This window comes from Myodes glareolus, chromosome 27 (assembly GCF_982192425.1).
Source record: "Myodes glareolus chromosome 27, mMyoGla1.1, whole genome shotgun sequence".
Taxonomy (NCBI): Eukaryota; Metazoa; Chordata; class Mammalia; order Rodentia; family Cricetidae; genus Myodes; species Myodes glareolus.
The window spans coordinates 3664510-3685169 of record NC_142052.1 but is presented as its reverse complement, the minus strand read 5'-3'; the positions used below and the strand labels follow the sequence as shown (position 1 = coordinate 3685169).

General features: G+C 43.6%; 1 protein-coding gene across 8 annotated transcripts in view; it reads left to right on the top strand.

Moving 5' to 3' along the window:
• The window catches only part of Magi2 (membrane associated guanylate kinase, WW and PDZ domain containing 2), a 1336576-nt gene that overhangs the window by 588274 nt on the left and 727642 nt on the right, over nucleotides 1-20660 (top strand). The window contains exon 1 of one of the 8 annotated variants that reach the window (XM_087902372.1): nucleotides 14301-14721. The exons of the other annotated variants lie outside the window; for them this stretch is intronic. The gene's annotated coding sequence lies outside the window, so the exon portion shown is untranslated. Of the gene's footprint in view, nucleotides 1-14300; nucleotides 14722-20660 lie in introns of those variants that run through there. 8 annotated transcript variants of the gene reach the window in all.

Genomic DNA, 20660 nt, shown 5'->3' with positions numbered 1-20660 from the left:
CCTTCTGTCCTGAATTCTTCAGCAATCAATCAAACTGTGGCCAAAACAAACTCTTCCTTTCTTCCTTAAATTGCTTTCCTTGGGTATTTTGTTAGAATAATAAGACACATTAGCGAATGCAGATGATTTCAGAGCTCTTTGCTGAACTCCTCAGGAGTGTCTTACCAGAGGCAGTAGAGCAGTCCTGGGTGGGAATCCCTAGGTGCCCAGGAAACCCTCCCTGTCTCCCCTATCCTCTGTCTCAGTGTGTGGTTAGGTAGGAAAGTAAGCATGCAGAATCTACACAGAGAGGAGAAAGGATCTCTCTCTTCATCTTTATCGTTTGGGATCTCAAGGCGTGAAAGGCTCTTCCGTTTTTCTCTGAAATTGCCTACAGTGATAGCACTGAAGGAGATCAGAGGAACATCCTCGCTACCTTTTTGCTTGTGCACAGGGACATTTAGCTCAAACGAATTAAGCGACTCCTACAGAACAAGAAAGGGGGAACAAAGGATATGAAAAAGAAGGAGTAAGAAATGGACGCGAGAGGTGCAATTATGTGAGAAAATAATATACTTTTAAATCTTAAAAAAGAAGAGAAATAACAGAGTACCAAAAGGACGTTATAAACATATCCCGAGCAGACACATAAGTGGGACACAGGCGGCCTCTTTGACGTGTTGGCACATCTTCCGCAGCCTCTAACAGTGCTTCAATCCCGGGACTTTCTAAATTCGTCAATATTAAAATAGAATGTTTACACCATTTTCACTACTGGAGTATTAAAAACAAAAAAACAAAAGAAATAGTTCCTAAAATAAAATGACTCAATATCAATTGTGTTTGCAAATTTGGAGCTACAAAAACCTAATTGACTTTTAAACAAAGTAACTTGGAACAGAAAACAAAATTAAAAGCATTCCTCCATTGTAAATTTTTATCTCATTTGAAGATAATAAGTTTCATTTTGTTTCCATTTTCCAAAGTTAAATAATAATTCTGCCTAATAACAGAAGCGCTATGAAGATAATTTTATTTAGCTTGATTTTTCCACACATTTTATATTAATGAACATGTAGAGATCAGTGTGACTAGAGGGTTTGGAACACTTTTTTCTTTAGCAGCATATGTAAATAAAATGCATCTTGATATTTGTGTGTGTTTGTGTGTGTTTGTGCATCTGTGTATGCATGAGAGAGAGAAAGGTACATGATGGTGGTGTGCATGGGAGAACATGTGAGTGTATCACACATGTGTGGGTGCCAGCCTTCACCTTTCATCTGTTTGAAGCAAGAATGCTTGTTCGCACAGAATATACCAGGTCTGCTAGTGGGCCAGCAAACTTCTGGGCATTCCCATCTCCTGAGTGGGCCTCCTCTCTTGCCCCAGAAGGACTGTGATTATGCATGCAGATAGCCTTACACAGATTCTCAGGATCCAAACTCAGGTCCTGAGACTTGCGTGGCAAGCACTTCACCCACTGAGATGCTTCCTTAGCCCAACTTTTTTCCCTTTACTGTGGATGCCTGCAGACTATTTAGAATGATGAAAAATAACAATAGTTATTCTTATTGATTCCATGGTTAAGAGCTAAGGAAAAGAAAGAAAAATGTGGAAATTTTTACGTGGTTGGTTAACTCGATTCCGAATGCCTTTCAAAGCTCGCAGGCATACTACTCCAATGTCAAAATGACTGTCCCAAAATCGTGGTCAATTTTTTTCTCCATGATAAGAAAACATTAGCTTCTAGACTCATTCAGAGGAGATGGGTGCTTCTATGTTTTAAAAATAAAATCTGTGTCTCTGTGCTTGACATTTAAAAGAAGTAGGGCACATCCTGTATGCTAGAAGAGACGTATGTTTGCCTCGGTTCTTTAAATGATTCCAGCACAGTAGTTACAGCTATGTTGCTCTTTAGCAATGCACGGAGGCATTTCTGTGGAGCTCTGCTCTCTAAGACCCCGGACTGGGAGCTCTGTACTGAGGGGTGTGGCTGACTGGAGTAGCAGTGTCCCTTAGCTGGGAGAGGGTCCTTGACACCTTGTGGATCACCCATTGGAAATGAATTCCCCTCCCCTGAATGTCAGTGGAGAAAATCCACAGGACTGAAACTCTGAGCTCTTACACAGCAGAACTCCCTTCCCTCTAAACACTGGAAACCTTCAGCTTTTAAAATATCACTGTAAGTTATCAAGGGAGAACTATAACTACATTTTTTTCTCATATATACTCTTCAGTTGGCACATTTAACCATCTCCAACTCAAATCAACTTGCTCTGAAAATACAGTCCACATGGCTTGATACCATAATACATTCTGAAAAAGTCCTTTTGTCATTTCAGAACACCCTTAGGTTTCATCCAATCACCAAAGTGTGTTTTGTTACCCAAAAAAAAAAAAATTATTGAGTTTTTTATTACACTCACAGTACAAGTATCTAACCAACGAACCAGTTCTATGATTTCTTTTAGAGAGCAACAATAAACAGATCAGTTAAACTGAGAGGTGGTGGGACACGCCTTTAATCCCAACACTCAGGAGGCAGAGGTAGGTGGATCTCTGTGAGTTCGAGGCCAGCCTGGTCAACAAGAGCTAGCTCCAGGACTTTAGGGCTGTTACACTGAGAAATCCTGTCTCAAAAAAAACAAAGGAAGGAAGAAAGATAGGAAGGGAGGGAGGGAGGGAGGGAGCAAGGAAGGAAAAAAAAGAAAGAAAATTCTAGGCATGCCACAAGGAATGTGTAATTTTAAGATCTCCAGGAAGATTCTGTGAGACAATCAGCTCTAGAAGCTTCCTCTCTCTCCTAGTCCCTCCCCCGCGGCCCACTAAGCAACCTCAATTTGTACGAATGCTGAATGCTGCATTCCCATCATCGCTCGACCAGGGCTGACGCACCCTGTTCTGTCTAGAGTAACTCTACTTCTTACTTTTCTCTCTCCTGATAATCTCCATTCCATGAAAAACTCCAAATCGTTTTTTACACATCGGCTGTTGAGGTTTCCTCTCTTCTTACATCACATCTGTTCTTTGTTGGTATCACCCATTCCACTGTGTTCTGACCGGATGACCCCTGAGTCTGCCTTCACAGCTCCTGACCCAGCCAACTTTCTATCAGGATTGCTCTTAAGGTGTCCGCTTCTTTACCGAGACCCCTTAGTTCTCCCTAATTAATCTGTGCTGATGTTTCCCTAAATCTCATTTTACACCAGCGGTCCTATTTCAGACTGTGGCACTGTCTTCGTTGCTTTTCCATTGCCTTGGTAAAATACCACGACCAAAACAATTTGGGGAGGAAAGGCTTTATTTCAGTTTACAACTCTCAGGTCACTGCTGGTCACTGAGGGACGTCAGCAGAGGAAATGAAGACATGAACTTGGAGGCGGGGACTTAAGGAGAAGCCATGAAGAGTGCTACTTGGGTTGCTCAGCCTGCTTTTTTATGCCTTCCTTGACCACCTGCCTAGGGGTAGCACTAGCGACTATGGGCTGAGCCCTTCCAATGTTGATAATCAATCAAGAAACACACCACAGGCTCTCTCCAGTCTGGCAGGAGTATCTGCTTCCTCAGTTTACCTTCTTCTTCCTAAATGACTCTACACTGAGACATGTTGACATACAACCAGCCAGCACAGGCGGAACTGCTGGTACTCTTCTGACTTGGTGGAAGCTCATCTCCGACTCAGATCTATGGATTTTTTTCCCCTATCAGATATGATTTTTTTATGTTGACAATTTAAAACTTTGAGGCTTTGTGAACTGTTGGAAGATCTGAATCATGCTGCTATTTTAATTTCGCTTTCATTATTTTTGTTCTCTATGAAGTTGAAGGCTTAGAACACTTTAGAGTTTTATAAACTCTCATAAGAAACTTTGATGATTCTAACTTAATTCTTGCTTTGTGGAAGAATTTGAAGAAGGATATTACACCTATTCACATATTATTCATAAGCATTTTAAGTAATCATTCTTCAGCAGCGGTGATACCCAGTTTCATTCAGTAATGGTTTTGGTCCCTGTCAAGTAATAGGATACTAATATTCATTCTTACTAATTTCAGACTAAAATATCATTCATTTCTTCTATTGTGAAAATTATTTCCTATTTTGTTTTTCTAGTGTAATTTTTACTGTGAAAGCTGGCACAGAAAACATAAATATATTATGTCATAAGTAACAGTTGAATATTTAGTTTTTGCTCACTCTACTTTATCGTAAGTTTTTAAGGGAAAGTTTGTCCTTAACTCCGATCTGACTTGCCCTCTGAAGAAAAATTATAGATCCTCTTCCTTTCTTTGGTTAATAGAGGAGAAGAAATTTTTGCTGATTGATGTGGTTACCGATCAAGAATGCGTGCCGAGTTTATTATGTAGAAGACTTCATATTTACCTCTCTACTGCATTCTTCTATGTATTGCTCATGTGAAATTAACAAGATGACATAAATGGTCTCAGCAAGCATTCCCCAGATGCTACATCTGAACATCACTTATGAGGAAATCCCCACAAATGTTAGCACCACTGTTTCCTCCAGTTGCAACTGCCGCATGCAATTTCCCGACAACCTGCCCTTGCATTCTAGAATGCTTCAAGCAATTGCGACACTTTAAGAGAGTGAGGACTCAGGAGCACAGGACCACGAGATAGTGTTTCTTCTTAAGGTTTCCCTCATGACCCTTTGCCAGCAACGCTGACAGTGCAATTGTCACCTGCTGGTTTATTGGAGGAGTCCTGTGCTGGGTTCTTTGAAAGCTTCACACATCTCTCCTGAAATCCTGCGAAGCAGTCACTCAAAAGTGATATCAACTATGCAGTGTATGGAAGAAAATGGGAAAGTCGTCACTAGGAGCTGGACTTGGGGCTTCGCTTTCTTTCTGTCAGGGAGAAAACAAATTGTTATATTTGAAAAACAAAGAGAAGAGTAGCCATCTGAATAACTTGGGAAAGGAAAAAGGGAAGGGGCTGGTTGAGGCACGTTACTTTTATTAACGTGTGGCTTTTAATGTTTTGAAAAAGCATCCTATAAATTCAGAGGGAAGGTGTGGTCATATTTATCTCTTTGTCGTATTTACCTCTTTCCACCTCCAATTCAGGGGCTTTTGAGGTGAAACTGATAGCTTGAAATCTGCCAGGTGGACATAATCACTCTCCAAAAATCAGCAAATGCCACAAGTCAGGTTGTTGCTTGCTTTCATAAATCCTGTTGTTAAATATTAAGTACCACATCTCTGCCAAAACAGGCATCTTTCCCCCTCAAGCTTACATGACTCTTCCGGCACTGCTCACATTATGGGAAGTATAATTGCAAATCATTTAATTAAGCTTTGGTTCCTTAATAGCTTCATCCCCAGCTCCTGTCCCAGAGGGCGGCGGCATGGCACAGTAGAAAGTACCTGGGGCCTTGTAGTCAGAGGCGTTATCAACCCTGCTCTGTCCTTTTTGCCTTTGGACCACAGCAATTATCAGCGAGGATCTCCTTGCAGCGTTTGCTTCTTCCTAGGACGGGGATTGTGTGCCACTGTGAAGACTGAAGGAGACAATATAGGTGCAGCACACAGCTCCATCTGACAGAAACACCGGCTGTTTCAACGGGACGCCCCACCCCTGATGACTGGCTGATGGGATTCTATGTGGAAGGTCCACAATTAAAAATAATTTCTCGAACTTCTTAAGAAGGTCTATTTAAATGGACTGAATTAGTTGAGCAAATTTCTTATGAAGTTCATTTATGTAGCATTGGGACAAAAAGCAAGGGAAAGGTAGATACTTGACAGACTGAGTGTATGAACCTTGACAAGACAGCTTAATGCTCCTGAACACTAACACACTAACATCCTTATCTCTGATATAGAGAATGTAATAGTTTGATATCTCAGGTGCACTGTGGAAAAAAATGCATTAATGAAATTGATAGCACAGAGCCTGGCATTCAGTAGGTCTCTGGAAACAGGGCATAGCTTCTTGCTCTTCCTAAGTAGTTATTCGCCTATTAAGTAGTGGTTTCATATTTTCTTAGTCTACCCACCATTTGCATTGATGTCTTTCAACATTAAAGTTCCATCATTCACAACAGACCTGCTTTTCTGGAGAATGTGAATTTAGTCAAGCAGTTAACTTTCCATAAGGTGCCAGAGGAGTTTAGTGAAATCAAGTCTACATGGATCGAGAAATGAAGGGAGAAGAGTTAGTAGAAAGAAAACAGAGAGAAGAAATAGGTACTACTCGCAGCCAGGAGATACGATGGTAGGAGCTAGACAGATGTCAACTGTGCAAAACTTTTGTACCCGTTCTGGACAGAAAGTTCATCTTGTGTCCTCCTTTGTCAGTCATGCTAAACACATCCCGAGTGAAATAGTAATACATAACGCATTCTGAAGACTTGGAAATTATTTTAGGCAGGTACTCCACATGCACAGTCTTATTTATTGTGGGCTTTTGTTTTTGTTTGTGTTTCATCCAGCCCTGGGAAGTACACTTAGGTCCTGTACATGCTAGTCAAGTAGGCAACAACTGAGTGACATCACAGCCATTGTGTATTGATAGCATGCGATACTTGGTGAGCTACTTTCGCAGAAGGAAATTATCCCATGTGGAACTTCTATGCTCAAAGTCTATTCCTGAGACTCGTTATGGAGAGAAGAAACTAGTGAAGACTGAGCGTAACACATTTTGACTCTATGTTCTGCATGGTATGTATTTATAGGCTTTTACTTTAACTAGAGCCTGTTAGAACATGAAGGTACATTTTGCATCAAGGTAATGGGGTCAGAGTATGCAAATTCATGAGCTGAAAGCCAATAAAGTAAAGTATTATAGCACTGGTCATGGAAGCCAGCATTTATTGCATCATCTGGTACATGACTGGCTCTCCAGTGATAGAAGGGGCATAATAATGTTGATTAGTGGTGAAGGAAATGGTGATGCTGTTGGTGACCATGGTAGCGGCCGTTGTTTATAATGGTGAGGGCAGCAGTCATGAGGATAACAATGGAATCTGTGAAATGGTGATGATGATGATGATGATGGTGGTGGTGATAATGGTGATAGTGGTTGTGGTGCTGATGGTCATGGTGGTTGTGTTGGTGATAAAAGCGGTAATATATATGTCTTGTTACATTCATGCCTCATAACTCTGTTCAACTGATAGCATCATTGTTATGAATCTGTCTAGGGCTAACCCATGCAGAAATGGTGAAGCCAGGGTTGCCATAGCTCTGTGTCTTCACCACTGAAACGAACTTAAAGGCTTTTCTTAAGGCACCTGCTTTGACTTTAGAACAAAAGAAAATTCTGAAGCTTGAATTCTCTGCAGTTTGCTTTTCTTGCCTTCGAATGGGATAATCAAGCCACTCCCTGTGACAATTACGGATACATGCACATATATATAGCTGTCTTCAAGCAGAGCTGCATAATTTTGACAGTGACTGAAAATGCATTAATTTGACATAAACAGTCAGAAAGAAGAGAGTTGTTTCTGGTGAAAATTACCATGTAGCCTATAAGACAGAAAAAGGAAGTGCTCACACATCCAGGCTCTGCCAATGCTAGTGACACCTGCCACCTCCTACATTGCAACATGGACCATGTAGTTGACACGCAAACCATCAGCAGTAGAATTACCCATTCAGATCAATTCATATAATGGGAAAAAAAGACAGAAGGCTTTGTGACCTTGTCTATATATGTAAAATATAATCAACCTTATTCTCACACAAAATTTGTTTTCTTGTTGTCAAAAAGATCTATAATGTATTTGGCTTTGACTTCACATAGGCAGAATATCAATCTACACTAAAAATATACTTACCCGACAACTTTGCTACATATGGAAAGGAAGTAATATTTGCTAGTGTGTGTGTATATATATATATATATATATCTTAGATTATGTAGAGATATTCTACAGAAATATTTGAACTATTTAACTCAGAAAAGGCAGTGGATTATAAGTGTAATGATGTTTTCAGAGAAGAATTAACAGTTATCTTATGGGTAAAATACAAGTATTGGCTTTTTGGAAAACACATAATTTCTACCTTTTGCCTTTCAAAAGCATAGACCATGGCCTGATAATAAATCAATACATGTTGTTGATGACTAGCTAGAGGGTGCTTGATGGCGCTTCCTAACTTGGCTGGTAATGTAGCTCTATGTTCTGGTTGGTTTCTTGAGGTTAAGACAAAACTCTGACAAAGCAACTTGGGAGAAAAGGATTCGCTTCAACTTAAAAGATGCAGTCCATTAAGGGAAGTCAAAGAAGCAATTCAAGAGGGAATCTGTAGGCAGGAACTGAAGCAGTCGCATGGGGGAACACTGCATGCTGGCTTCCTTCCCCTGGCTTGCTCAGCTAGCTTTCCTGAACAACTCAGGCTTGCCTGCTCAGGAATGGGACTTCCCACAGTGGCCTGGGCTCTCCCACATCAATTAGCAATTAAGAGAACGCCTCCCAGACATGGCCACAGGCCAACCTTCTGGAGGCCATTCCTAAATGGAGGCACCCACTTCCTGAACGTATCAAGTTGACAACTGGTACTAACTATGACGCTCTACAAATTTTTAATATGATTAAAAACTACATTTAATTCTGTACAGTGTCAACGGTACCATTCCACCAGTTTCAAACTATCTTTGGGAAAAGCAGAAATTTCACTTCCCGCTTGTTATTACCGTAATAATGATAAGCGATAACTGTATTTTAGCACGTGCTAACAGCCACAGGCATTGTGTTAAATTCCAAATATGGGTGGTCATTTCCACCTCTAACTCTAAGGCAGGTCTGGGAATTGAGGCCCAGAGCTTAGATGACTTGTTTTTGGTCACAAAGCTTAAAGATAACAGAACTCAGTCAAAACCAGTCTAGCTGTTCATAATGAGCCTTTAGCAGTTGGGTAACAGAGTGGAAGGCAAACAGTCCCAGCCCCAGCGCACTGATAGAATCTACCAGTGCCTTTTAGTTTCTGGAAGATTAAGATAGGAAGCTGATCATGTTGTAGTCTGTGGTTGAGTCATGAACAAGAAGCTGCTATTTATTAGTTCCTGTATCTTTGCTCAATTATTCGGCTTCTCCAAAAGTCAGTTCCCTCCGTGATTGAGTGGTGATAACAGGTCTGAGAGTTATTGTGGGAGTGAAAACAGTCAAGCCTTGGGGTTGGAGCGATGGCTCAGCAGCGAAGAGCTCTCCACACTGTAGCTGAGGAACCACATTTGGTTCCCATAACCCATACGTTGGCTCGCAGCCATCTGCAACTTTGGTCTGGGGGATTCAGAACTCTTCTGGCCTCTGAAGGCACTATATGCATGTGGCAAAGGACTCATAAGCATAAAAGAAAAATGCATCTCTAAAAAGTCAAGTGTCTTCACTCCAACTGTTTAGGTCACAGTTGTCTACAGCACACAGCAAGTGTAAACTACAGGAGGGGCGAGGAGGAGAGGAGGAGATTCCTATAGTGTTAGTAGGAAGTTCCTGAAGAATAAATACGGAAGGAGAAATGAAGGGGTGCCCGCTGTGAGACAGAGAGGGACCCAGTCGAAGCAGACCCAGGTGTAAGCAATAGCTGCCAAGTTTAGGGGTGTTCCCTGTGTCTTACAGGAGGGTGAGACTGCACAGAGAGGTGTCTCTCTATTAATATCTATGCTGCAAAATAAACACAGTCACTGTCTTTTAGTTTGAAAAGTCTTTCAGCCATTACGGAAAGCTTATTCAAGTGTAAAAAGCAAAAGTCTCTCACTTGACTTCCAAAGGATCTTGACTACGTAATTTGTACCCATCTTCCTAAGCACACTTTTCCTTAATATTGTTTAGCTTTCTTCGACTGCTCGTGTCCTGTATTTTCCAAGTAAAGAATACAAGATCAGGTCTGTATCTCCCAGGAACTAAGTGAATGGATCCCCCTTGGGACACCTGCTTTAGAGTGTGACATTCACAGTCCACAAGACACAACCCTCAGATGGACTCCTTTTGAGATGTTAGATTCAGGATCTGTGAGTCTTGCTTCTTAACAGTCTCTGGAATGTTCAGTCTCTCTTCTACCACTGACAGACTCTTCTCAAGCAGTGCTTGCTTTTACAGTTGTGTTTGTGATAGACTTCCGTGTGTCTGCCCTGCCATGAGCCCTTCTGAAGACCTTCATCCAGAGTCCGCGAAATGTGAATACGGCCATGCAAATACTGCCAATGCAACTGTGGCCACCTTAGGCTATCAAACTAGCCAATCTCGTCTTTCTTCATCTGACTAAAGAGACATTAATCACCACTTCCTGTTTGGTGAGCACAGGGTCCCTAATCAGATACAATTTGGATGCAATGGGCTAACAGACTGGATTACATATGCAACAAAGTGAAGTTGGTTAAGAACAGAACACGGAATGAGAAGATGATGCTGTCATCAAGATACAGAAAGAAGGGGCCGGCTAGTTGCCAGTGGTCTCCCAGCCCCCGCTTTCAGGAAAACTGATATGGAAGTACTGTGTCCTATGTTTATGACACTGCATTTTGAAATATGAAGATAACTATCTTAAACTTAGTTGAATTTGGTTGTTTCAAGCCAAGAATCCTGTAAAACAGGTTCTGGGTAGCCTTTGCCCCACAACGTCTCTCCAGAAAAGGTGATTCTCTGCTTTGCTTGAATTGCAACCACCTTAAAGGTGGGGATTCTTTGTCTTGTATCCAGATATTCTGATTCTAGTCATCGACAGGTATCCTAACACATGCTGAACTGTAGCAAAACCAGCATTGTAGCGATTGCCTGAGATACTTGTTAAAAACAGATACTCCTAGAGTTCTCTGGTGAGGAGTACACTCAGCGTGCCCACTCAAATGGATTTGTTCTTATTTAGAAACTTTGGGAATTCACATCGATGTCTATGTAATTGGATCATATAAAGACCGCCAGGCAAAGCATCGTCACTGACCTGCCACCGCATTATAGAGAAGCGCAAGGCCGTCCACAATTACTTCCAACCTGCACTTGGAAGCAGGCAAACGCTCTGCAGTCCGACCACATCACACTGCACAAGTCTCCAGGTTTGCTGCCCCATGAGTATCTGCAATCTTGCCGACTCTCACCTAGGTAACGAATACATCCAAAAGCTCAGGTCAAGGTCCACCCATTCTTTTCTACGGCTCTTCCCGCCGCTAAGGAGAACTGAATTCCTGTTCTGAATTTCCATAGCACCTGTCCTAAGTACTGCTCCGTCTGTTTTATGCTAGTGGTAGCCTAGGTTAAGGTTCTCAGCGGATTCAGACTTTGTCTTGTTCCCGTCTGTGCTTAGCATTGTGCCCAGTACAAAGGATATGTATGCCCCAGGAGCATGGTTTCAGCAAGTGAGCACACAGGAGAGGTTTTTTTTTTAACCATATGTCAGCAATTTAGAAGTCATAGAAGATGACTCAGAACACTGGCTCTAGTTAGTTGCTGCAACATTTTTATTGATTATTATTATTATTATTATTATTTTGGTTTTTTGACACAAGGTTTCTCTGTAGTTTTGGAGCCTGTCCTGCAACTAGCTCTAGTAGACCAGGCTGGCCTCAAACTCACAGCGATCCGCCTGCCTCTGCCTCCCGAGTGCTAGGATTAAAGGCGTGCGCCACCACCGCCTGGCTAATTTATTATGATTTTTACTAATTCACTATTTATTTACTTTTATTTTTGTTATTTATTATTATTCTTACCAATTTGTTTTTACTTTAAGTTAGCTTCTCGTTGGTAAGCTTTGATAGGCCTCTTCAAATCAAGACCCTTTGCCTTTACTCAGATAACAGGGAGACCAGATTCTGTCATTCCTGTTTTTAAAGTATCAAGGACATTGAACCCTGTTGCACAGTAGCGTTCAGGCCCAACCCCACTCGCAGTGGAACAGAATACAGAATTCCCTCTCCTCGCTTCATCTTTACCAGCATTGTGCACAAGACTCTCAGAGACAGTGCCTCTCTCACAGAAGAAGAATTTTTTTAAGAGTGAGAATAAGACAAAAGAGAACGAAGAGCAAAGCCAAACTGAGTGCAGATTTGGAACTCAAGCACCTACTGCTAACGGGGAGTGAATGGCAAACCCAGCTAGTGTGCTTCTTGAGACGGCCAGCTCACATCCTTCTGCCTCAATCCTGCACACATTTTAGGTCTTCCTAAATTTGTCTAAGCTGACTTACTTTTCTGCAGAAAGATATTCTTTTTTACTGCCCAATGTTTGGATGCCAAATTTTTATAGCACAAACTGAAGTTAATTTTGCAGCCAGTTAGCATATAATTTATTTGAAAAGCTTAAATTGGATATTTCCATGCAAGGTAACACTTTAAAAACCCAAGGCAACCGTGAACAAGTGGCGAAGAGCTGCCACTCGTTTTCTGTCTGCTCTAAATGATGTTTATGGAGGGAACCGTGTGCATTTCAGTTGACGGTCCCGTCACATCGCCAATGGCCCTTCTCTTTGACTCCACTCTTGAAGAGGTAATAGGTGGCTGGGATGAGAGGATTTCTGGTTGCTGTCGCTTTAAGCTATAGGTGGGGGAAGAAGAGTCACCCCTTTCCTGTCTACCATGAGGAGTCCTACCTGACACCCAAAGATGGTCTCACTAAGACTATACGTTTGATCATAATTTCATGATCAGTGTCCAAAACCACAGGTAAAACATGCATGCCTACACTTAGATTCAATAAGGCCTTGACTACCATGTAGGACTGGACAAACAAGGCTTGATCTAAGGCCGAGTGAAGAACCCAGAAAAGCCATCTGGCCTTTCTCTGTAGTGTGTCTCCTGGCTGTGAGGCAAGACTCAAGAAGTGGAACAGTCAGCAAAGAGGAGGGAGCCCTCCGCAGGGGAGCAGAGGAAGATGAGGGTAAGATATTTAGATTTTGTGTCTTGTTTTTGAGAAATTAGGTGTTGGTTTCTATGTCTCCTGAGGAAAAGAGATTCCAGTCCCTGCTGACTTTCAGTGGGGGAGGGGGAGGGACCAAAAGAAGCAGCAGGAGAAAGACAGCAACAGAAGAGGATTTCCTTCCAAGACCTTTTGTAGTCTGAGCCCTACCTAATGCCTAAAGCCATTATTATTGCTGTCAGAATAAGGTTCTGCTACTTCTTCTAAAGGTTTCCTCTTATGTTGAAATCAAGAATACATAGATTAGGTTTGCAGTATAGTCAGTCGTAGCATATTTTCCTAACAAGTGTAAGGTTGAATTTGATCCCTAGTAGCTCAAACGTATTTATTTTCCCAAGCATAGACCACCAAGGGTCAAACGGGAGTTCTGATGTGCCGCCTTCTTCTTCTTCTTCTTCTTCTTCTTCTTCTTCTTCTTCTTCTTCTTCTTCTTCTTCTTCTTCTTCTTCTTCTTCTTATCTCTCTCTCTCTCTCTCTCTCTCTCTCTCTCTCTCTCTCTCTCTCTCCCCCCCCCCCCGATTACTTTCTATCTGAAATGGTTGGTAAACACCATCTCATCCTTCCTTGCAATGCCATGAAGAGCAGACAACTTATCTTTCCTATTTAGCAGTAGGCCCCCATTGTATATTGAGAGCAGCACAGCAGAGACCCAATGGGAGGAGGCTTGCTCTGTAGATCCCGGCCCCTGGCTACCCGCTTGTCTTCCACACCATCAATGGGCACAGGTTTTGCCTCTTGTTTCTGAGTCCAAGATGCTGAACAAGTCTTGCCACCTGGGCATCTTCTCTCCCAGGCTTCTGGACCAAGGATGGCAAAGGGAAGGGGATCTATATCTGTTACCTTTGTTCTGTTTGATCCTCCTTGACACTGGGAAACTGAGGCAGAGAAGGGCCCTGTGATTTGCCCAAGTTACCTGTGTGGGACATGGTTGCACAGGAGGAAGCTACTGATTTCTAGTAGTCTTGTCATCGCCCCCCCCCCACACACATTATTATTTTTTTCTCTAGTGGCCTTAACGTCAGGACACTTTAACTGGGTTGCAAAGAACAGACCGATTAGGAGACGTGCGTAGTAGCAGATGCAGGGCTTCTTTGACCCTTCGTAGAGAGAGAAGCAGTGATGCTCACAAGTTTAAAAGAATTGTTCAGTTAGGCGATGCTGAAGGGATGTAGCCGTGTTATTAACGCCGAAAAGTTTAATTACATTTTATTATACTATGCTAGCTTCTCTTAATGGCTGAAAGGGGACTGCGAAAGAAAAACCCAAAATGCTTAATCTCTAGCTTTCCTCTCGGCTCTGTAACGCGTAAATGTGCAGTGTGGATATTAAGGCTCACGTATTCCATCCATCTCACAGGCTTTTAAGGGGAGGGTCACCTGACTTCACCTAGAGCCGCCCCCTCCCTTTTCCAGAGGAAATCCAAAAGTGAGAGACTGACAGACTTGGTGTATAGCCCAGGTTTTCACGCTGGGAGATGTAAATGACCCTGACTGAATGAGAATCCAGTGAGGTTGCTTAGTGGGGGTTGGGGGGGAAGAGAAAGGAGGGAGGGAGCGAGAGAGAGAGAGAGAGAGAGAGAGAGAGAGAGAGAGAGAGAGAGAGAGAAGTGCTGCATGCTTCATCTTTGAGAGTAGGGAAAACAAAAGACCTCAGGAGCAGTTTTGTGCTGCTGAATCTCGCTTCAAGAGGAAAATTCTAGGCATTTATGCTGGCAAGATCCAAGCCCAGCTAACACTACTTCTCCCTGGAAGATCATTTTATCCGAGGATGGATTGGATCAGTACAGGTGGTTTGAGAAGACGCTGACTGAGGACCATGGAAAGGTGGGAGAGGACCCGCCGCTCCTGGGCTTGCTCTGAGCTCAGCTGCAGGTTAGTAAGCCTTAGCGGACCCGCTCCGGCTTCTGGATTCTGCCTCTCTATGTGTGTATTTTCTATTTATATCCTCCATACCCTCCTGTTCCCCAAGCCTGGCTAAGGCAGTGCCATATTCCACCAGATGTGAGCCTAAACTTGCTTTGGACTCTCCCCTCCGTATACCGAATGCCTCTCGCTGGCTTCCGGAGCTTTTGTCTAATCCAGCTCGCCGAGAGCCATCATGATGTCTCCTCTGAGTCACAATGTGTGCTTCTGCCCGAGGTTGTCAGGTGGCTGTTTGGGGAGCAGTTAGCGTTTTTTGCCCCGCCAGGCTGCAAAAATGCATGCATGATAAAGGTATTGTGAAGTGTAAACACAAATACCTGCTGACTTGGCATTTCTGCTAGTGCCAGAATCATTCTCATACCGCCCGCTGCATTCGCCTCCTCTGAATTCTCCACAATTGAGTTCAAATACTGTAAGTTTGAAATGGCACCCCGTCAACAAAGGCACACCCCAGGTATTCTTCCAGCAGTGTCCTTTACCTCCTTTTGGAGCCAAAGCTTTAAAAAAAATAATTTTAATTATAATCGCCTGGGTTTGGGGAAAGAATACAGTGTGGTATGATTAAATTAGGTTCAAAGCCTTTTTTTGAAAAAAAAAACGAGTGGATACAGATGTGTGTAAACCAAATACATAATATCCCTCACTTCTGGCTTTGCAGATAGCGTGCCTTTTGTTCTAGCGTGAGTATTTCCCCGTGTTTTTACAAAGAAAGCATTGCCTGCGCTTTGCTGAGAGCTGGAGGCTTGTGTGCCAATTTGCCATTGTGCCCTGGTCAGGAGTCTGCTCCTTTCTGAAGTAAACTGCCCAGGGGTATTAGTCAGAACGCTACAGGAGGGCGAGGAGTGGGAGAGGCGTCTTTTCTCTTCCTGAGTATTTTTTTTTTTTAACTCAGAAGTGTCTAATTTCCATGCTTGCCAAAGGAAACGTGAGGGCATTTAGTTTTGAATAGGATGCATTTTTGGTCCATGCGATTGCCAAACATTCTATTCCCAAGATGTTCAGAGCTGAGGGGATCAGATTTGGAAGGGACTGTTTAGGAAAATGTTCCGTGAGGGTGACTGGCCGCGTCCCTTTGGGCCAAATTAAGATGCGCTCTGGCAATGCTGCACGAGCCGCTGCGAGCTGACGTTTTCTTGTGAAGCTGGTGAAAAATGGCTCCATATCTCTCCTCCCGTCCTGAGGAGATGGTCTTCAAGTGCGGAGCCCTTAGCCAGCATTGTGATTTGCTGTGCAGGGTGTCTTCTGAGAGAGGGACGGGCTGAGTCGTGGTTCTTTCAGTTTGCCTGTCTCTTAAAATCTCGGCTTCAATGGAGAGTGGGTGGTGACGGTTTTACTTGAAATACAAACTACCCAGAGCAAAAGCTAGCAGCAGATCGCTTCCCAGCAATCGCAGGTTTCCATTTTTAAAAGGGTAGATTACATTTGTTGGGACATGACACGAGACACTTTTTTTTTTTTTGTCTGTAAGTCAATGATTTCTCTAAGAAAATGTCCCCCATGTGGCCCTTTGCATTTGGATTTTTGGTATGGAAAGTGACAGGTGAAACCTATGGGTACCTGCCCATCATCCATCTCTGAGAATATAAAGCTGCCATTTCCTGTCCTGTGCTTTTTTCTCTCTTCTGTGAAGCCATTGTGCTGGGAGAAAGCTGGGTCCCCGAGTGACAGGGCCGAGAAGGAATAATACACTTCCTTCCGCGCCGTCCTGCCCAAGTGCTTATTAAGGAATTCCTGTGCGGGGCAGGTGGCGGGAGGTGCGAGAGCGAGCCGCCCCGCTCCTCTCCGCCTTTATTCAGGCTTCGGTTTGCGAAAGCTCCCACCAGCAGAGGCAGGATCCACTTTAGCAGAGGGCTGTGGGTGAGGAAGCATGTGTTGCTGGGGGTGTGTAAAATCCACTGTTCTCTGCTACACGGCATCCTGAAATGATGCCGAGAGCGTGAGGCATGTTCCTGTGGAGAGGGCTGGATCCTCATGGTTTAGGGATAAGGTGCGGTGCCATAGGACTTAACTACTAAAGAAAGCAACGTGGGGATGCAGGACGGTGCAGCCACTGTGTGCACTGCAAAGGGGGGGGGGGAGGTTGTTCCTTACATTGCGCGACAGTTCGTAGTGACAGACATTTGGAAGGCCCTCAGGACTTTCTGCAAATGGCATGGGGCGGGGGGAGGGTCATCTTTGTACTACCGTAAACGTGGCTTTATTTAGCTCAATAATTCTAATGGCTTCATGGTCATTTCCCTACTGGAGGGTATCTCTCTCTAAAGGTTCATATCACGCATGACCCTCTGTATAGGAGAACTGGAACACAGATTTTCTTGGAGTCTGTTTGAAACAATTTTGATCAAGCTACAAGCGAATCGAAGCCATACAGTAGCCTCTGCAGTGAGTTGCACAGGAGGGCTGAGACTTCAGTACAGCATGTTGAGCTGATCCCATGCAGGCAGTGTGGGGATGGGACATGGTGGGCTTTGGGAAAACTGATGTCATTATAGCAGAACAATGGGCGAACAACAGAGAACACAAGAAGCCCAGGAACCTGGAAGTTCATGAGAGGATCGGCAAGGTCACTCCTCTAGACTGTCGTTGACCCCAGATGAGGTGCGTTGGCCCGAGATCTCAGATGTGGAGAGCAAGAGGGCCATGTGCGCAAGCTGAGGCTCTGCTCCCTTGCAGTTTTAGAAGCTGCCAGTACTCAGTACACACTCGAGACCAGAAGATTCACCCAGCTTTAGAACTTGAGGACATGTGTTTGTCAGAAGCTGTAGAACAGCTAAAACACAGAACCGACATAGCTAAAACACAGAACGGACATTCGAGAAGAACCCAGCGAACCTAGAACACCTGGGGGCTGGGGATGTTTGCGCAATGAAATGTGGGCTGCCTGTGTTTATCTCTTTCCTCTGTTTTTTTTCCTGTGTTTATCTTTTCCTCCAAACCAGAGCCAGGCTAGGCAAAGCCCCACCACCACCAAGGAACCCTTTACTAAGAACTGGGAAAAAAAGATCTACATGCTAACATGGGCTCCTTCCTTGCTTTGAAGTTTTAGTTTAATTGAAAGAAATTGAATTGTGCTGTTATTTTGACTAGATTTGATGGTGGATTTTTTTTGGGGGGGGTTGTTTGTTTGGTTTTGTTTTTTTAAAAAAAAAACAGAATCTTATTACTTATGAATTCTGAGATCAGGCAATGCACAGCTATTAACAGTGAGGGTTCACACCATGCCGGTCCCTCCCCTGGTGCTCATGGGAAGGACAGCCGTGTCACACCGTAAAAAGTGTGCGCTCTCTGAGCACCTCCCGGGCTCACTGTCTGTGCTCCAATAGTCCTTTGCTTCACAGGGAAGTGTACTCAGGGCTCATTAGCCTTTACCACACCTTACAGGTGTATTGATGGTCGGTTTTATGTAAGTACCACTATTTGGTTAATATCGGTGTCGACCAGGAGGCAGGGCCTTCTGAAGATAGCGCCTAAGCTCATGTTACTCAAAGGAGCCTTTTCCGTGTCTCAAATTATGTCAGCTTTCTGATGAAGTGAGTATCCAATGGTTGCTGAGCTAGCAACTGAATGTAAATATATACATATATGTGTGTGTGTCCTAGTAATATATAGATATATTATAGTGTGGGTTCCCACAGGTGTGTTGAGGGCACCGCTTGGGTTGGTTTTCCAAATATGATGAGTGTCGCAGGGGGGGTGGGGTGCTTATCCATGAATTCCTTATTATTTCATTCACCTGATAGATAACCTTGAGATTCCGTGGGCTAGGACAGCTGGCAGTTAGTTCCTGGACGCTAGAATTTACTTCTCCTTGGCCTTGGTGTACCCTGTTCCATCCTCTAAAACTAATCTCAATATATATACTACTATGACCACAACATTGTGCGAAGACAGGTGCTGGACAAAAGACAAGTTTCTACATTGGATTGTCAAGTTTCAGAATCCTACAACCAGGCTGGTCTCAAGAGGCACAATTCCCTTACTAGGAATTTCTGTCTTCGAAAACTACTGGCGTCACTGTCATTGTAACTTTCAAGAACGTTCTTTGCTGTCTATGTGAAAGCCTTGCTGAACCAGTCCTAAGCCCAGCCTTCTGCTGGTCCCTCTTAGCTCCTCCTCTCTAAAGTCCTTGTTTTCTGCCTCCCTCCTCCCATCACTCCTAATGCTTACATCTGGTCCCTTCTGGGTCTCATCTGAACGCAGTGACACCCGTCTAGCCAAGCTCCTCTTTATGGTAGGAGCCCAGAAAGCTCCCCTGACATAGAACTCTCCCCCCTCTCCCCCCCCCCCCTCCCCCCGGTGCTTGCTACTCAACCGTGTTGTGTACCGCTCAGCTCCGTGCTTTCTGAAGAGAGGCTACAAAGCAGAAAACAGTGTGGAGCTTGTCTGCAAGAGGCTTGCTTTCTGCAGAGACCTCCAAGGGGAAAGACAGACAACTGCTTCCTGAGTCTAAGAGTGAGAACTTCATTCCAAAACAGATACGTTATAACGCGAGAACTCGAAGTAGAGGACTTTTGGAGGAGGTGGGACTTCCGGCAGACCGGGGACTGATAAGTGGCATTGAAACTATCAGAAAGGAGGAACAACAGCTTACCGTGTACGGACAAATGGTGAATAAAGATGGCCAGTGTGGGTTCCCACCGGTGTGATGAAGTCCTGTGAGGGCACTGCTTGGGTTGATTTTTTTTAATACGATGAGTGTTGCGGGGTGGGGGGTCGGGGGTGGAGAGGGGACACTTATCCACGAATTAGTTTTTATTTCATTCACCTGATAGATAACCTTGAGATTCTGTGGGCCAGGACAGCTGGCAGTTAGTTCCTGGACGCTAGAATTTGCTTCTCCTTGTCCTCGGTGTACGTTGTTCCAGCCTCTAAAACTAATCTCAAAGAACTCTTCTATCAGAGGTGCTTTGAAAGATTTCTTTAGCAATATCGATCCCTTTAATTGAGGCTTATTGAAAGGACTCAGCATAGCCCTCCTGTCGTTTAAGCCCTATAAAAATATCACCATCTTATTGATAGACAGTCAGGTTTTTATTTAATTGCATTCTTCCAAACAGCCCCTTGGAAACCTTACCTTCCCACCAGAGCCTGGGAGGAGGGAGCTGTCTCCTCAGCTCTTCCAATTGTCCTTAGACTACTGCAGCGAGAAACATTTGAGAATACATCTTAGTATGTCTAAGTTCTAAAAGTACAGTTTGGGGTTTTTCTGCTCTAAATCCTGACATGATGAACAGAGTTCAGATAGAAAAGACTACATTTCTAAGAGCTGAAAATGTTTAGGTGATCTTGTATGTAGGACAGGTGACCTCTAACTAGTGAAGTTATTCATTGATACTTTCCAGTTTACTGAATAGGTTTCAGACATGGTGTAGGAGATATTCAATTCTATGAAAAATCATTAATCTTTTTACTTATTTGTTTGTTTGTTCTTTGTAACCCCCCCCAATTTAAATGAAAATACTAGTCCTTTTAGGGTCAATCAGGGTGGGTTTCTGTTTAAAAAGTAGAGTTCCTCGTAGGGCTACTTGCCAAGAAATGCCATTGCCAACCGCCCCTGACAGCACGCCACACATAGGTCTTCCAGGTGTCTTTGCCATGACAATAGGAGAAGACAGCATATTTCGTCCTTCTGAGCTGTCACACGGAGCTATCACCCCCCCCAATAATTGTGTGCATGACCTTCAGTACGTGACACTTTAGACAGTGTGATCGTCCAGCCCCCTCTTATTTCAAAAGGAAAAATATGACTAGAGATGGGTTCGAGTAGCAAAATACAAAATCCTGCCCTGTGTGTGTCCGTCAGCAGCGGTCACTGCTTCCCACTGTGCAGCAAACTTTTGTGGACATAGTGCTGCAGAAGGCAGCTTACGTTTTCCGGTTTAGAGCCG